Source organism: Topomyia yanbarensis, chromosome 2, assembly GCF_030247195.1.
Source record: "Topomyia yanbarensis strain Yona2022 chromosome 2, ASM3024719v1, whole genome shotgun sequence".
NCBI classification, from domain to species: domain Eukaryota; kingdom Metazoa; phylum Arthropoda; class Insecta; order Diptera; family Culicidae; genus Topomyia; species Topomyia yanbarensis.
Window position 1 is genome coordinate 326,177,667 of NC_080671.1, and position 15,998 is coordinate 326,193,664.

Genomic DNA, 15,998 nt, shown 5'->3' on the forward strand with positions numbered 1-15,998 from the left:
AATGCACAAAAGATAAAAGTAACAGTTTTTGTTGTTCGCTTTACGCTGGCTCGGTCGAAACATTGCCGAAAAGGCGGCTAGATGAAAGAAATATTCTTCTTGAATAATCCACCGTTACATTTCGGCATACTTTCCAAAACTAGTGGAACTGAAACTGAAACTGAAAAGGGAAATTTGTTCTATAATCTATAAAACACAAGCCTACAATCGAAGACTGCATATCAAGAAGACTGGCAACTCTGTCCAGAATCTGGAGACAGCAAAAGCAACGCCACTTGCGGGTGAACGTAGTACTTCCCATAGTGATGCACACACATAAACACTTTTACATTAAGCTTCCTACCTTCATCCAATTGAGGCACTGTAACCTCTGTCGCTTCTCGTTTGTATAGGGGAAAGAAAGAGATATCAGTCTTCTTAATATGTGGTCTTCGCTACAATCCGTAGAAAAAAACTATGGTAGGAAAAGTTTTGAACCTAGCTAATGATTATGGTTGACCTGCATATGAATTACGTATGTCATTTGAGACATCTGTTGGCTTACTATAAGCTTTTTGGTTTATAGCAAGCCAACAAGCTAGGATTGTTATTTGTTTTTTGTAGTCGCAGGATAGCACAACTCGATCGTCGCTATATCTCAGGAACCCAACAGAATTTAAAAATTCTGAGGTCGCCATATTGTAGAGATTTTAAAGTTCGATGATATCTGCGTGCGTGTGTTTGTGTGTGTCAAATCATGTCACTTAATTTTCTCAGAGATGGCTGAACCGATTTGCATAAACTGAGTTTTGAATGCATACTAATTAAAACGCTCCCACCAGGTGCGCGTCACACAATAAATTCCCATATAAACTGTACACTATGATGTCAAAATGATGCGATGCCATATTGGCCACTAACGAAGGTTCTTAATGCCCTCTGGCAACTTGCCAAGTTCCTGTGTAAATAGAACATCCATTTCTCGGCAAAATATTGACCGATTTTCACAAATGTGATTACAAATAAAATATATAATACTTCCACTGATTGCTATCGAATTTCCTTCCGATTATACTTTTGGTTCCAGAGTTAGCGGTGTAATCATTCTACCTAAAACGTTAAAAACCCAATAAAACGGGAACCATATATCTCAAATTTGGAGGTTCAGATCACTGATGGCTGTCTTTAGATACATGGCCTTGGTCAAACATCGATTATTTGAAGATTAAAATTATTATTGAAAATATTTTACGCAATGAAAAAGTAAAATTCTACATACGTCGCGGGAGGGAGTAATTCTAAATATACTTTGAAAATTTCAAAGGGATCAGAAAATAATTATTCAAGTTACACGGGTGCGTTTCGGCTTCGCCTCATCAGAAACCGACACTAACTTTTTGTCGGAATAGATTAGCGCCGGCTTGACGCACCCGTGTAACAAATAAGGATTTCTGCCCTTCAAGTGCAAAGACTGGTTTTACCAAAAAAAAATGTTCGCCCTTGTGAGAAATTTTGGTGTTTACCCAATTTTCCTCCTTAGGGTGAAATATAGCATAATTATTCAAGTGTTTCCGGCCCACTCAAAATAAAGTGGTTTTGAGACAATCGTGTTTAGTTTTCATTACGCTCCAAGTCTGCATAAGTGACGCTTCGGCAGAATTGAAAATTTGAAGAATTTGTTATTCTTATGGTCTCCTAGTTTTTGACATACCATTTTTAAGACCCTTAAGTACAATAAATTCGTTTAATTTTTAACCCTAATGTGGCGTAATCCCTTAACAATATCAACAAGGCACAAACCTCTGATCAACATGGGGAACGTGCCATTTGAGCCAGACGCTACCGATTCCTGAACAATATCGTAATCAGAAAGCGTCTTGTTTGATGTCAGAAGGCGGATGGCTCCATTTTCCATTTTGTGAACTACGGGACCCCGTTTCTTCGTCGAGATTGTAGGAAGTCATTAAGAGTATATTTTTCCCATACTTTATTATTATTTCGAGGCCAAACCGCAAAAAAATTCTCCGTGCACCATTTGTGCAGAATTAATCTTCAAACAATGGCGACTTGAGGCAGGGGCTTGGGGAGGCTCTGGCCTCAACGACTATCTGTTCAACCAGAGAAGGTGGTAGAAAGGTGTTGGAAATACATTGTTACAATATATTCATTGTTCCCTGGTTTCCGTTCGTTTCGAATTTTGTGATACAGCAATTACTGTTTCGTTATTTCGACGAAAGACTTTTTTCATTGCGATGAACTTTGTTGCCGGTTCGTTGTAAGCAGGATAATTGTAGATGGATGCCATCTCAGCGGGCTTGGCACCGAGACTCCCATTTTTGGGGACGATCTGTAGGCCTCCGCGTTGTATGTCAATTACTCCGTGCTGGATTAATCGGTGGATAATGTTAACTTTGTTTAGTACTGAGGTTTATTTTTGTTTCCTATATATTAAAAATGTGTCTGAAGCGTCAGTCCCCTTCGTTTCAAGCTGGCTAAGATGAATCTTCCAAGTGGTTCGGATTTCGCACACAAAACAAAGATAATGAAAAACAAACAATCTTACGAAAAGTTTCCGAAAGTTGTAATTATACAGGCCACTGAACCACTCAAAACAGTCTAAAAAAGTTTGCTTCCGTTTATTTATCCAAATTACGTCAGTTGGTGGTGCTTATCTGATGCTGCTACCTGGTGAGACGGGAGGCCTTTTGCGACCGGACAGATGAGTTACAAATGAGTTCTACCGGTGTTATAGGGACTGTTTTAAAGTGTTAGCTAGGGAGGTGAGCTTTGCTCCTTTCTTAGAAGGTCCCTAGCCTAGCGACTGTGGTAAAAATGCTTTCCTATTCTCTCTTCCTGCTAAGAATTTTAACAGACACCGTAAAGTGATTCACAGGCGATGCCAATGCCCTGCCTGTACTATTCAGCTTAGCTTAAGGTGTAAAAGAGAGCAACGCTTATTCGGCATATCCTTCGCAGCGAGGATGGCTGGTGTTTTGGGAGTATTAGCGTTTGGCCGGATAAGTGATATTCATCTAAACTAACAACACCGTTTACAATTGCGAAAAAAAATTAAAGGCTTAGAAGTGCGGTAAGCATTATACTTTGCCAAAACATAGCATTATAGGATAAATGGTAATAAAACGTGGTAATATACTACACAGTGCTGTAAGCCTGGCGTGTTACATTGTTGGTCCAAAATTCTATTTGGTTACAGCGCGTACTCATGCTTCTCCTGATGTCTACTTCCAAATCAGTAAAAATCTCCCGGCCAAAGTCTTACCAGAGATGACAATTTGGTAAAAAAGATTTTGTGAAGAAGATCCACTGTCCAGCGTTTTTTTAATATTTCCGTATAGTATATTTTAAATTATTTTCAAATTGAATTAATCATTTGGTTCTAGATATTTCATACAAACACTTGACATGTTAATTCTTCAAATTAATGAATTTCCATGCCATTCTGACACGTGAAAGTCTAATTGTCATAAGTACACAGCGTGGTCTGCGCATAGACAGATTCAGCTACTAGGGTAATGAAGGAAGTAATGGGGTATTTCATCTTCATTCTCACCGCTCAAACACCATTGAGAATACCGGGAATAAATGACTTATTTTTATTCTGTTTGAAGAAGAGTACTTCCATATATTACGATTTGATTTTTAATAGCAGCATTGGGTGTTTCCGGACACATATCGTGATTCATGTTGTAGCAAGCAGAGGTTTGTGCTGTGAGTAATCGTCCCATCAGTACAATATTACGTATATGTTGAAGCTGAATTGTAATAACATTATATTCATAACTCTCCGAGCTCTCGATCGAAGCAGTTCGTTTTCTGGTGCTGTGCATAAAGTGAACAAGAATATATATTGTCAGTGAAGGTCAACTATTGTTTGAGGCAGTCTTTGTTCGCCGGTGCCCAGGCTGGTGAAGTGAATACCAGAATTGCCGGACACGCCGCTATATAAGCTAAGTATTATTTTTCTTTCTTTCGTTTCCCTTTCCCCGATCGGTCTACTTTTCCCTTTCCCCTGAATACAAGTTTCATCTCTCGTTTACACCACGTGCTATCCTCGTGCCTAAATGGCCGAGGGCGAAGGAACATTGGATGGGAATGATATTCCCATGGATTTACCGGATAAACCCGATATTACTCCCTCCCCTGATTCCCCCAGTCCTCCCCGTATTAAAACATACCCAGCCAGTTCAAATGGACCCTGGGTGGTGTATTTCCGGCCCAACACGAAATCGCCCAATATTCTAGAAATATCACGGGAGCTGACTGCTAACTACCCGGCCGTAGCTCAGATAATACGTGTTCGAGCCAATAAGATACGCGTTATAGTAAATGACCTCGATCAGGCAAACCAGATTGCTCGCAGCGAGCGTTTTACGAAACAATTAAGAGTGTATGTGCCTTGTAGGGCAGTGGAGATCGATGGAATAGTCGCCGAACCGGGTCTAAAGTGCGAAGACCTGTTGAAGTACGGGGTTGGCTGCTTTAAGGATCCTTCACTTCAAAAGGTGAAGATTCTGGAATGCAAGCAATTGTATTCCGCAAAAACAGAAAATGATAAGACAACTTATTCTCCGTCAGACTCGATTCGGGTGACTTTCTCCGGGTCTGCTCTTCCCAACTATGTCCTCCTGGATAGGGTTCGCTTACCCGTTCGCCTGTTTGTACCGCGGGTAATGAACTGCAGCAATTGCAAGCAACTGGGCCACACAGCCACTTATTGTGGCAATAAAAAACGGTGCGGCAAATACGAGGGAGAGCATGAGGATGACGCTTGCGGTGGAGAAACTGAGAAGTGTATTTACTGCGGGGGCCCTCCGCATGCTCTTAAGTCATGCCCGGTGTACAAGCAGCGCGGGGATAAAATTAAGCGCTCCCTTAAGGATCGCTCGAGGCACTCTTATGCAGAAATGCTAAAGAATGCTTCGCCATCTGTCCCTTCCGAAAATTCCTTTGCTCTTTTGGCTGGCGTTGAGCAAGAATCTGACGACCCACAAGAGGGAACATCATTGGTTAACCCAGGGGAATCCAGGAAGAGGAGAAATCTAGCCTCCCCTACATTGCCTCGTAAGGGTGCCAAGGTGTCGTCCACTCAGAGTGCGCCATCTACAACCAATAAATCCAACGGAAGTGATGCACAAAAGCCGAAGCAATTTGCTCCAGGACTTGGAAATATTAATTCTAACAAGGAGTACCCACCACTTCCAGGGACACCAAAAACCCCAAGTGTCCCCGTTTTTCAAACAGATACTCAGTCCAGTAACGGACTAATGAAATTTTCTGACATAGTGGACTTAATTTTCACAGCTTTCAATGTTACTGATCCTCTTAAAAGCCTTCTGATACGTTTTCTCCCTATAGTGCAAACATTTTTGAAGCAGTTGACTACTAAATGGCCCCTCCTTGCAGCGATCGTATCCTTCGATGGCTAAGTCATCGAACGAGGTCATCGATTCAATCACTGTTCTACAGTGGAATTGCAGAAGTATCCTCCCGAAAATCGATTCCTTCAAATTCTTACTAAACAGTTTAAAATGTGATGCTTTCGCATTATGTGAAACCTGGTTAACTTCTGATATAAATCTCAACTTCCACGACTTTAATATAATCCGTCTGGATCGAGAAAACCCTTATGGAGGAGTACTTTTGGGGATCAAAAAGTGCCATTCTTTCAACCGAATTAACCTCCCTTCGACACCAGGCATTGAAATTGTCGCTTGTCAAGTTTTAATCAAAGGTAAAGACCTTTGCATTGCTTCCATCTACATTCCTCCTAGAGCCTCGGTAGGGCACCGAACGCTTTGTAATATCACGGAATCCTTACCGGCACCGCGGCTAGTTCTGGGAGACTTTAACTCGCACGGTACGGTATGGGGCTGTCTTCATGATGATAATAGATCAACATTAATCCAAGATCTTTGCGACAATTTCAACATGACCATCTTAAACACGGGAGAAATGACGCGGATTCCTACACCACCAGCACGCGCAAGCGCGTTGGATTTATCGCTTTGCTCGACATCGCTACAGTTAGATTGCATGTGGAAGGTGATCCCTGATCCCCACGGTAGCGATCATTTGCCTATCGTGATTTCAATTGCTAACGGTTCAAGACCATCGGAAACAATCAATGTCTCGTATGACCTCACCCGGAATATTGATTGAAAGAGTTACGCGACCGCGATATCCGTTAAAATCGAATCCACTCAAAAATTTCCTCCGGAGGAAGAGTACAGGTTTTTGGCTGGCTTGATTCTCGACAGTGCGAATCAAGCTCAGACTAAACCAGTACCCAGCGCGAATACCCATGGACGGTCTCCCATCCTGTGGTGGGATAAAGAGTGCTCAGAGCAGTACACGGAGAAGTCCACTGCATATAAAGCCTTCCGGGAAGACGGGTTACCCGCTAGCTATCAACAGTACGCGTCGCTAGAAAGGCGAATAAAGAGTTTAATGAAAGCTAAAAACGCAGTTATTGGCACCGGTTCGTCGGCGGGTTAACGAGAGAAACAGAGATGAGCACTCTTTAGGGTATGGTTCGACGTATGCGTAACCGAAACAGTACTAACGAGAACGTGGAATATTCAAACCGCTGGATATTCGCTTTCGCCAAGAAGATCTGTCCGGACTCTGTCCCGGTACAGAAAACGTGCCGCGCCGCGTCTCCTCACGATACCGCGAACAAAACACCGTTTTCGATGGTGGAGTTCTCACTTGCCCTCTTATCGTGCAACAATAACGCCCCTGGGTTAGACAGAATCAAATTCAACTTGCTGAAGAATCTGCCTGACACTGCAAAAAGGCGCTTGTTGAATTTATTTAACAAGTTTCTTGAGGGTAACATTGTCCCTTATGAATGGAGGCAAGTAAAGGTCATCGCCATCCAAAAACCAGGAAAACCAGCCTCTGACCACAACTCGTATCGGCCGATTGCAATGCTGTCCTGTATTCGGAAGTTATTCGAGAAAATGATCTTGTTTCGCCTCGACAATTGGGTTGAAGCAAATGGCTTACTGTCAGATACACAATTTGGCTTCCGCAAAGGCAAAGGGACGAACGATTGCCTTGCGTTGCTTTCTACAGAAATCCAAATGGCCTATGCTAACAAAGAGCAGATGGCATCAGTCTTCTTGGATATTAAGGGGGCTTTTGACTCAGTTTCTATCAACATTCTGTCGGAGAAGCTGCACCCGCTAAACCAGTTGTCTGAAAAGCACATGCATTTTTCGTGTGGCGATTTAACAACATCGCGATTTAGCTACATGGGTCTTCCCCAGGGTTCATGTCTAAGTTCGCTACTCTACAATGCTTACGTGAATGGCATTGACGATTGTCTTGCCAATTCCTGCACGCTAAGGCAGCTTGCAGATGACGGTGTGGTCTCTGTTACAGGGCCCAAAGCTGCCGACTTGCAAGGACCATTACAAAATACCTTGGACAATTTGTCTGCTTGGGCTCTTCAGCTGGGTATTGAGTTCTCCACGGAGAAAACTGAGTTGGTTGTTTTTTCTAGGAAGCGTGAGCCGGCGCAACTCCAGCTTTTATTAATGGGTGCAACGATCAACCAGGTTTTCACATTTAAATATCTCGGGGTCTGGTTCGACTCTAAAGGTACCTGGGGATGTCACATTAGGTATCTGAAACAGAAATGCCAACAAAGGATCAATTTTCTCCGAACAATAACTGGAACATGGTGGGGTGCTCACCCAGGAGACCTGATCAGGTTGTACAAAACAACGATATTGTCGGTGATGGAGTACGGGTGTTTCTGTTTCCGCTCCGCTGCGAACATACACTTCATCAAACTGGAGAGAATCCAGTATCGTTGCTTGCGCATTGCCTTGGGTTGCATGCACTCGACCCATACGATGAGTCTCGAAGTGCTGGCGGGCGTTCTTCCGCTAAAAAATCGATTTTGGGAACTCTCATATCGATTGCTCATCCGATGCGATATTCTGAACCCGTTGGTGATTGAAAACTTCGAGAGGCTCGTCGAGCTTAATTCTCAAACCCGATTTATGTCCTTGTACTTCGACTACATGGCACAGAGCATTAATCCTTCTACGTATACTCCCAACCGTGCTCGTTTCCTAGATACTTCTGATTCTACTGTATTCTTCGACACATCCATGAAGGAAGAGATTCGTGGAATCCCGGACCATATACGCCCTCAAGTGATCCCCAATATATTTTATAATAAATTCCGAGAAGTCGACTGTGACAAAATGTTCTACACTGACGGATTAAATCTCGATGGGTCCACTGGCTTCGGTATCTTCAACAATACTATCACCGCTTCATTCAAGCTCAATGATCCCGCTTCAGTTTACGTCGCAGAGTTAGCTGCAATTCAGTACACCCTTGGGATCATCGACACTATGCCCACAGATCACTACTTCATCATTTCGGACAGCCTCAGCTCTATCGGGGCTCTTCGTGCGGTGAAGCCTAAAAAGCAATTCCCGTATTTTCTGGGGATGATACAGGAGTCCTTGTGTACGTTATCTGAAAAATCTTATCAGATTACCTTTGTTTGGGTCCCCTCTCATTGTTCTATCCCGGGCAATGAAAAGGCCGACTCATTAGCAAAGGTGGGCGCATTAAATGGTGACATATACGAAAGACCAATCTGCTTCAACGAATTTTTTAGTATTTGTCGTCAGAGGACACTCAACAGTTGGCAAACCTCGTGGAGCAATGGTGTTGGACGATGGCTACATTCGATTATCCCAAAGGTATCAACGAAGCCTTGGTTCAGGGGGATGGATGTGGGTCGGGATTTTATTCGTGTAATGTCCCGACTTATGTCCAACCACTACACCTTAGATGCACATTTGCGGCGTATTGGGCTTGCGGAGAGTAGTCTGTGCGCTTGTGACGAGGGCTATCATGACATCGAGCACGTTGTCTGGGTATGCGCCGGGTATTTGGACGCCAGGTCTCAGTTAAAGGATTCCCTTCGGGCCCGAGGTAGACCACCCAATGTCTCAGTCCGAGATATGCTGGCAAATCGTGATTTCCCCTATATGTCCCTTATTTATACTTTCATAAAAACGATAAATATCCCAATTTAGCCCCTCTCTTTTTATTTCTCGTTTTTAGAAGTTTCCTCTTGCCGTGTGGAACCGATAAGCTTCAGACTGCCACTAGGTAACCGCCGTCGCCCTTATCACTACGGAATCTGAAGCGAGAGCGACTCGAGGTCCGAAGGATCCCTTTTGAAGGATTCCCCGCGGGTCCGAAGAATACCATCCGCCAATCCGACCTACTAGACTGAGGCGCAAATTTGTTTCGCTGATCTCCCGTTTGCCCGAAAGTTGCAAGTTTTGCTCTTCTCTACCAGTCACCATCTACGCCTTCTCTCCCCTGTCCTTGATACAACTACTTCTACACCGATTTTGGAAATGACCAAGCATAAGTATCCGATAAAAAATCAAATTTGTATTCCGTATTCCTAGTTTTAAGATAGTTGTAATTTCTACTCTTTGTTAAAACTATTGTCTCCCATCTTATAAATAGAATTGTATCCCTAGTTTTAAAACATCTGTGAAATTTTTCATAAATATTTGTTCCCCCTTTTGTGTACCAAACTATATTGTTAGTTTTAAGATAACTGTAAATATTTCCTAAAAAACTATTACTATTGAATTCCTTGTTTTAAAATTTTTCATAAAAAAAATCTTTTGCCCCCTCTCTTATATATAGAATTATTTTTTTCTAGTCTTAAGATAGCTTAAGATAGAAGATAAGAAATTTTTTCTCTTTTATAAAAAAAATATTTCAACATTGTAACCTCCTAGTTTTAAGATATTCAAAATGTAAAAACAAAAGAATTCGGCACCGCCAAGCTAACGCATTTGTGCCTATCAAATAAACGAAATGAATAAAAAAAAACATTATATTCGCTGTTACACATTTTAACCTTTAGCAAGCACTCCACTTGAATTGAAGCAGAGCCTGACTCATATGATGCTGGTACTGAAGTTCATGAAATAGTCAGTGCTATATTTACAGACGCAAAGGTGGAATGGGCGATCGATTCCTTTGAACCATTCAAATCGCCGGGGACTGCCAATACTTCTACAAAATTGCAAACAGCATATCATTCCATGCCTGACGAGAACCTTTAGGGAAAGTCCAATACTAAACTATATACCTACAAGCTGGGGACAAAAAAGGGTTGTCCAAAATACCAGCTTAACATCGCTATTTCTGAAAATAATGGAGAAAATGATTGACTTATACATTAAAGCAGAGTATTTGAAAAACTCCTCACTGAGCGAATTTCCATTCGAATATCAAAGCAACAAATCAACAATAGATGAATTACACATGTTGGTTGGAAAACTAGAGAATTCTATTGAAACAAAAGAAATAGCACTTGCGGCTTTTCTCGACATAAAAGGAGCTTTCCACAATGCATCTCATAGTTAAATGCGGAATGCTATGAGAAAACATGGGTTTGATATTTACACAATAAATTGGATCAACTCAATGTTTACAAACCATGAAATAACTAGCACACTTGGAAACACGTAACTGACTATGGCAACAATTAAGGGATGTCCTCAAGGCGGAGTTCTATCACCCTTATTGTAGTCATTAGTTGTAGAGTAGCTATTGAAATCATTAACTGAAATGGGATACGAAGTGATTGGAGTTGCAGATGATGTGGTAATCCTCGTGAGGGGAAAATGTGACTGTTATCTCACTTAGAATGTAATCTGCACTGAACTTCACTACGAAGTGGTGAAACAAGGAGGGTTTGAACATAAATCCCTCCAAAACAATCATAATCCCATTTACACAAAAAAGGAAATATTCCATATCAACACTTTTGCTTAACCGAAATGTCTACGAACTGTATCAATGCTGTCGTTACATGCTTACAACATGACGCTTTCGCTGATAGTTTTTAAACGTGTGACAAATTAGCATTTATTATAACTCGACTGAATATCACTGTAGTGGCTATACTCAGTCGGATCTGGTTAAGGGCGAAGCACATCCCAAATTTGTTATTGCATTCGTTTCGGAGCTCCGACTGAAACCTGATTTTTAATTCGATTTGTGTCAGAAAATAAATCGCTCGTCCAAAATCCTAGTCAATTTCAATGTACACATTAATTGAAAACTGTGCAAAATATTTTCAGTTAATGTTGCACCCAGGTGTTAGTGTCACAATTATTTGGAGTTCAATCTTTGTCAAAAATTTTGTTTTTTTCATCTCCAAAATTCTCTGATTCAAAACAGGTTTTATTTTTTCAGTTAAATTATATATGGATAAATATTCCTCAAGTGTGATTCGTTCCACCTAAGGAAAATAGCACACAAGTTTCTTGGTATTAGCTAGCAAACCCGGTTAAAACTAAGTTAAAAAGTGGCAACCGGCGCGCCACAAATGCTGCTCTCAGCCCATATGTGAAAATTAACAACCGGAAATCACGGTTTGGTATTTCCGACGACCCGTAATTGTCAGCCCAATAGGACCCATCCAGTTCCATCTCAGATATATATATATATTGCATGCCATTGGCGGTAATTGGTTACTAGGAAAAAGCAAAATATTTCCGCAAACCGTTCCACATAAACATAACATAATTCGTAGAGTGCGCCCAACCCACTCGACAGAGACATTTTCCCTCCATTTACCACTCTCTCGGTCACGGGCACCACAAAAAATAGTAATCAGAAAATTGCACACAGCGCAATTTTCAGTGGTGTGGAAAATGGCGAGTGTCGCTTATTACAGCTTACATACTCGGTCGAAGATTCCATTACTTGGTCAATGATGACAATCACCGACTGGTATCTACTAGCGGATGAAAATGGTACCGCACCGCACAGTGGCTGGAGGCTGGCCAAAACCTCAAAAATTTATTTTTGAAATATTCATATTTTATATTTTTTTCTAAATTTCTCATGTATTGAATGATGTATATTCAAAATTTTATTATCATTGGATAAGAACACGATTTTTAACATGAGTTTAAACGTAGCAAAGTCCGAACTTTTTAATGATTTTCATTTCCGAAACTACCATTGCTCTGTTCACTTCAAATGCATGTTGCTCTTTTGATTTTGGTCCGATTTTAGCACAACTAGTTTCATTGTGTAGAAGAACGAAAGAATTTGCTTGGTGAATAAAATACATTTGGTAAATTTGCTTGGAACTATGACTTTTTAGTTTAAATATGTTTGAGGTGGTCAGATCAAAAATACTTTTTTCACTAATGTATTCTGTACAAATTTCGGAATCATTTCGGAACGGTCACATAGTATACATTCTATGGGAAATAACCTCTACTTTTCGAATATCATGGTCTCGTTCTGCGCCTAGGTGCGCAAAAAATTTTAAGGAGATTTCGAAGCTTTGTTGCTGATATGGAGGCGCATGGTGTTTTGTGTAAAATAGTTAGATAATCTACAGTAAACCAAAACGTTATACAATGGATTTAAAGCAGTGTTCTTCATTTTTTATGATATTGCTGACATTGGTGAACAGTAACGGAAAATCTATCATAAAAACGGGATCATAGTTATAAGAAAGGTTCAATGACACTGTATGGAAAAATGCATTTAATATTTTATGACTTTTGACATCAAAAACGAGCTCAGCACCTCAAAATTTACTTAAATTGTGATTTTCAGCCAAATTAGGTAACATTTGAGGTTTTGTCCGACCTTTGTTTGAAGACCCGCCACTGTGCACCGGGGGGGAAGGTGGAAGAAATCGCTACACCGAACTCGTTAGCCAATGCCAATATCGATGACCCTGTTCTGGGTCAGCTCAGTCTGGTGGTGGCTGCTGTCACTATCTCTCGAGAAGGTCGGAAGCGTGGTTTAGTATAAGTATTCTTTGACCCAGACAGTATTTCGCTCTGCCAGGTGGTTACTATAAATAGGGGATTGTAGTTTGACAGGTATCGTTTTTCCGGTTTTATCTAGCGGACTCTAAGAATTGTGGTAGTTTTTTGCCATTCTTATTCTGCTTGGTGTAATTGACACTCTATAAAGTAGACTCTCGTTGTAGTTCATTTATTGTGGTACACTTTGTTTTGACTTTGAAAATCCACTACCTAGGCTAGGTGACATTCTAATATATAAAATGTCTTCTATTTAACGAAACTATGTAAGATTTGCACGCTTATAACTCCGCTATTACTTTATTGCATCGATTTTGTTGGCTATTTTCGGCAAATTTCAGACGAAGAGAATCGAAAGCAAAGAAATTGAAAGACGGATAGGCTTGTCATCTATGATGACCCCAAGAATCTTCAGACTTCGCTTTGAAGTGATAACGACTTCTCCCACTTGGATAACTGCATGTTGTACCGACTTGCGATTGTTGACAATAAACACCTCCGTCTTACGTTGAGCGAGCTGCAGGCCTCTCGCGCTCATCCATTCCGCCACAGTGCTGATCGCGTGTGCTGCAGTCAGCTCTACCTCGGGGATTGACTACCCGTAGTCCACGAATGTTACATCATCGGCGAAGCCGAAGATCTTAACACCAGGAGGGAACTTTGGTTTAAGAACCTCGTCATACATAAGGTTCCATAATACCGAGCGCAGAATCGAGCCTTGCGGGACTCCTGCGGTAATAAGAACGCTTCTCTGACCGGAATCGGTCTCGTATAATAGTGCACGGTTCTGGAAGTAGCTTTCCAAGATCCGGTACAGACCCACCGGTAGGTTAAGCCGGCGTAACGAAAGCGCGATGGCATCCCAGCTTGCGCTGTTGAATGCGTTCTTCACATCAAGTGTCACTAACGCACAGTATCGAATACCTCGCCTTTTCCGTTGGATCGCTGTCTCGATTGCTCGACTTTCTGAGGGTTAGCCTGTGGAGGATGATCCTCTCAAGCAGTTTGACCGTCGTGACGATCAGGCAAATTGGTCTGTACGCCGATGGATCGCCCGGCGGCTTCCCGGCCTTCGGCAATAGTACCAACTTCTATCTATCGGGAAAACAGCACTCGTCAAGGAATCTCTGCATAGATAGCCTGAACATGTTCGGGTTCGCTATGATCGCTCCCTTGAGAGCGCTGTTTGGAACTCCATCCGGCCCCGGTGCTTTGTTCGTTAATAGGGAATTAGTCACTGCGAGTGACTCTTCATTCGTCACTGGAGCCCCCATTTCGGCCGCACCTACAATGCCTTGCGACGCAGGAGACCAGGAACTTGAAGCTCGAGATGGGCAGAGTACTTCGATAATCCTCGCCAACCGGTCCGGTGACCGTTCGGGGGGTGAAGAGCCCCCTTTGGTCTTAGCCATCACGATCCCTGTAGGCGTCACCCTTGCACAGGGTGTCGAAACACGCTCTCTTGCTGTTCCTAATGGCCTTATTAAGGGCCAATTTTGCAGCTCGAAACACCAGGGCGGCGGTGAAAACTTTGCTGTCGAAGTGATTGGTCTTCCACTCGTGCGTACCTGGCAGAGATCACCCGCCCTCGGATGCTGCACACCATAGTTGATCCTAAAGCGAATTGCTAGGTGTTGTAGCCCTCGTCTACCCTCCAGTCTATGTCTGAAACCAGACCCGGGCTTCCGACCCACTAGGTCGGATGAGAGTCAGTTGATCATCTGGTTGAACTGTTCTATAGGCCACCTTGGTGTGGCATAGCAGGTACAATAGAACACGCCATTGATCTTGGCAATTGCGACACCCTCCGCAGAGGAGTGTACTACCTCTTGGACCGGGAACCGTCCCGTTGTACAAATTGCCGCCATCCTAGACCCGTCCGCCACTCTATTGCTGTTATCGACAGGGATGTTGTACGGGTCGGATAGGAGGGCGACATCTGTCCTCCATTACGAGACCGTCTGCCACAGCAGCTGCTAGACAGATGCACAGTGGTTAAGATTCAGCTGTGTTACTTGCACGTCATCGTGTTACAGGCCTCACCGAAGGGACACGAAGGTCCACCCATAACATGGTTAAGATCATGCTTCTTACTGGCGCAGATAAGGAATTTTGGTACCCAATCGCATTTCTGCGCCTTGTGGCCCTCCTCACCACAGCGACGACATAACTTACTTTTGTCTGGACCCTTGCAGTCGTAGGACTTATGGCCGGACTCTAGGCACCGATAACACCTGTCCACTGAAGGCGGCTGGGGTATGCTTACTGGGCATACTGACCAGCCGATCTTCAGCCGCCCTCTCTCGATGACCTTTTTGGCTTCCGCAACCTGTAGCCTAAAATAGGCTACCTGCGTACCAAAGAGTCCCTCTCTTAGGCGTACAGAGGTCCACTCAATACTCTGCGCAACACTGCTCCATGACGGCAGAGACAACATCGTCGGCGTTCGTAGCCTCATCCAGTTGCCAGGTGGCCTTCTATCTTTCCGCCACCCGCCTGATAGCCCAAGATAGCGACTTCCAGTTGAGTAATATCCTCGGTAACCCTAACAATATGGGCATATTAAACGGGTGTTCAATAAAAAATGAGAATGATTTCAATACCCCTAGAAATGGGTGTCATGTTTCTTTTCGCTCGGGTGCTGTCAGTTCAATCGAAGATGGCGTCGAAACAAGCAAACAAGTACTCCGCGAGCGTGTTGTACGGTTTTACGCATGGTCATCGTGGAAAAAAGTTTACCGTAGACCACTTTCGAAACAAAAACGGGCCCGTGAGTTCAGTTTACTGGATCCTGGTATCCCTGCGCGTGGAGCGGAAGGCCGGAAGCGGCCGTCCGGCGAAGATAATGACGAAGAAGAAGAAGGAAGCGTTGAAAAAACTGTCCGACAACAAGGACGGAACGAGCTTGCGTGAGACCTGCCGAAAATATCACTGCTCTCATAACATGATTCACCGAACCCTCAAGATGGAGAACATCATATGTCGGAAGAAGACTCGGTCCCCCGAGTACTTGCACGAGCATTAAATCGCAGTGCCAGTGTATGACGAAGAATTACCACGGGACGTCGTTCGTGCTGGACGACGAAAGTTACTTTCCGCTCTTGAAGACCCACATTCCAGGAAATGACAGCTACAAGT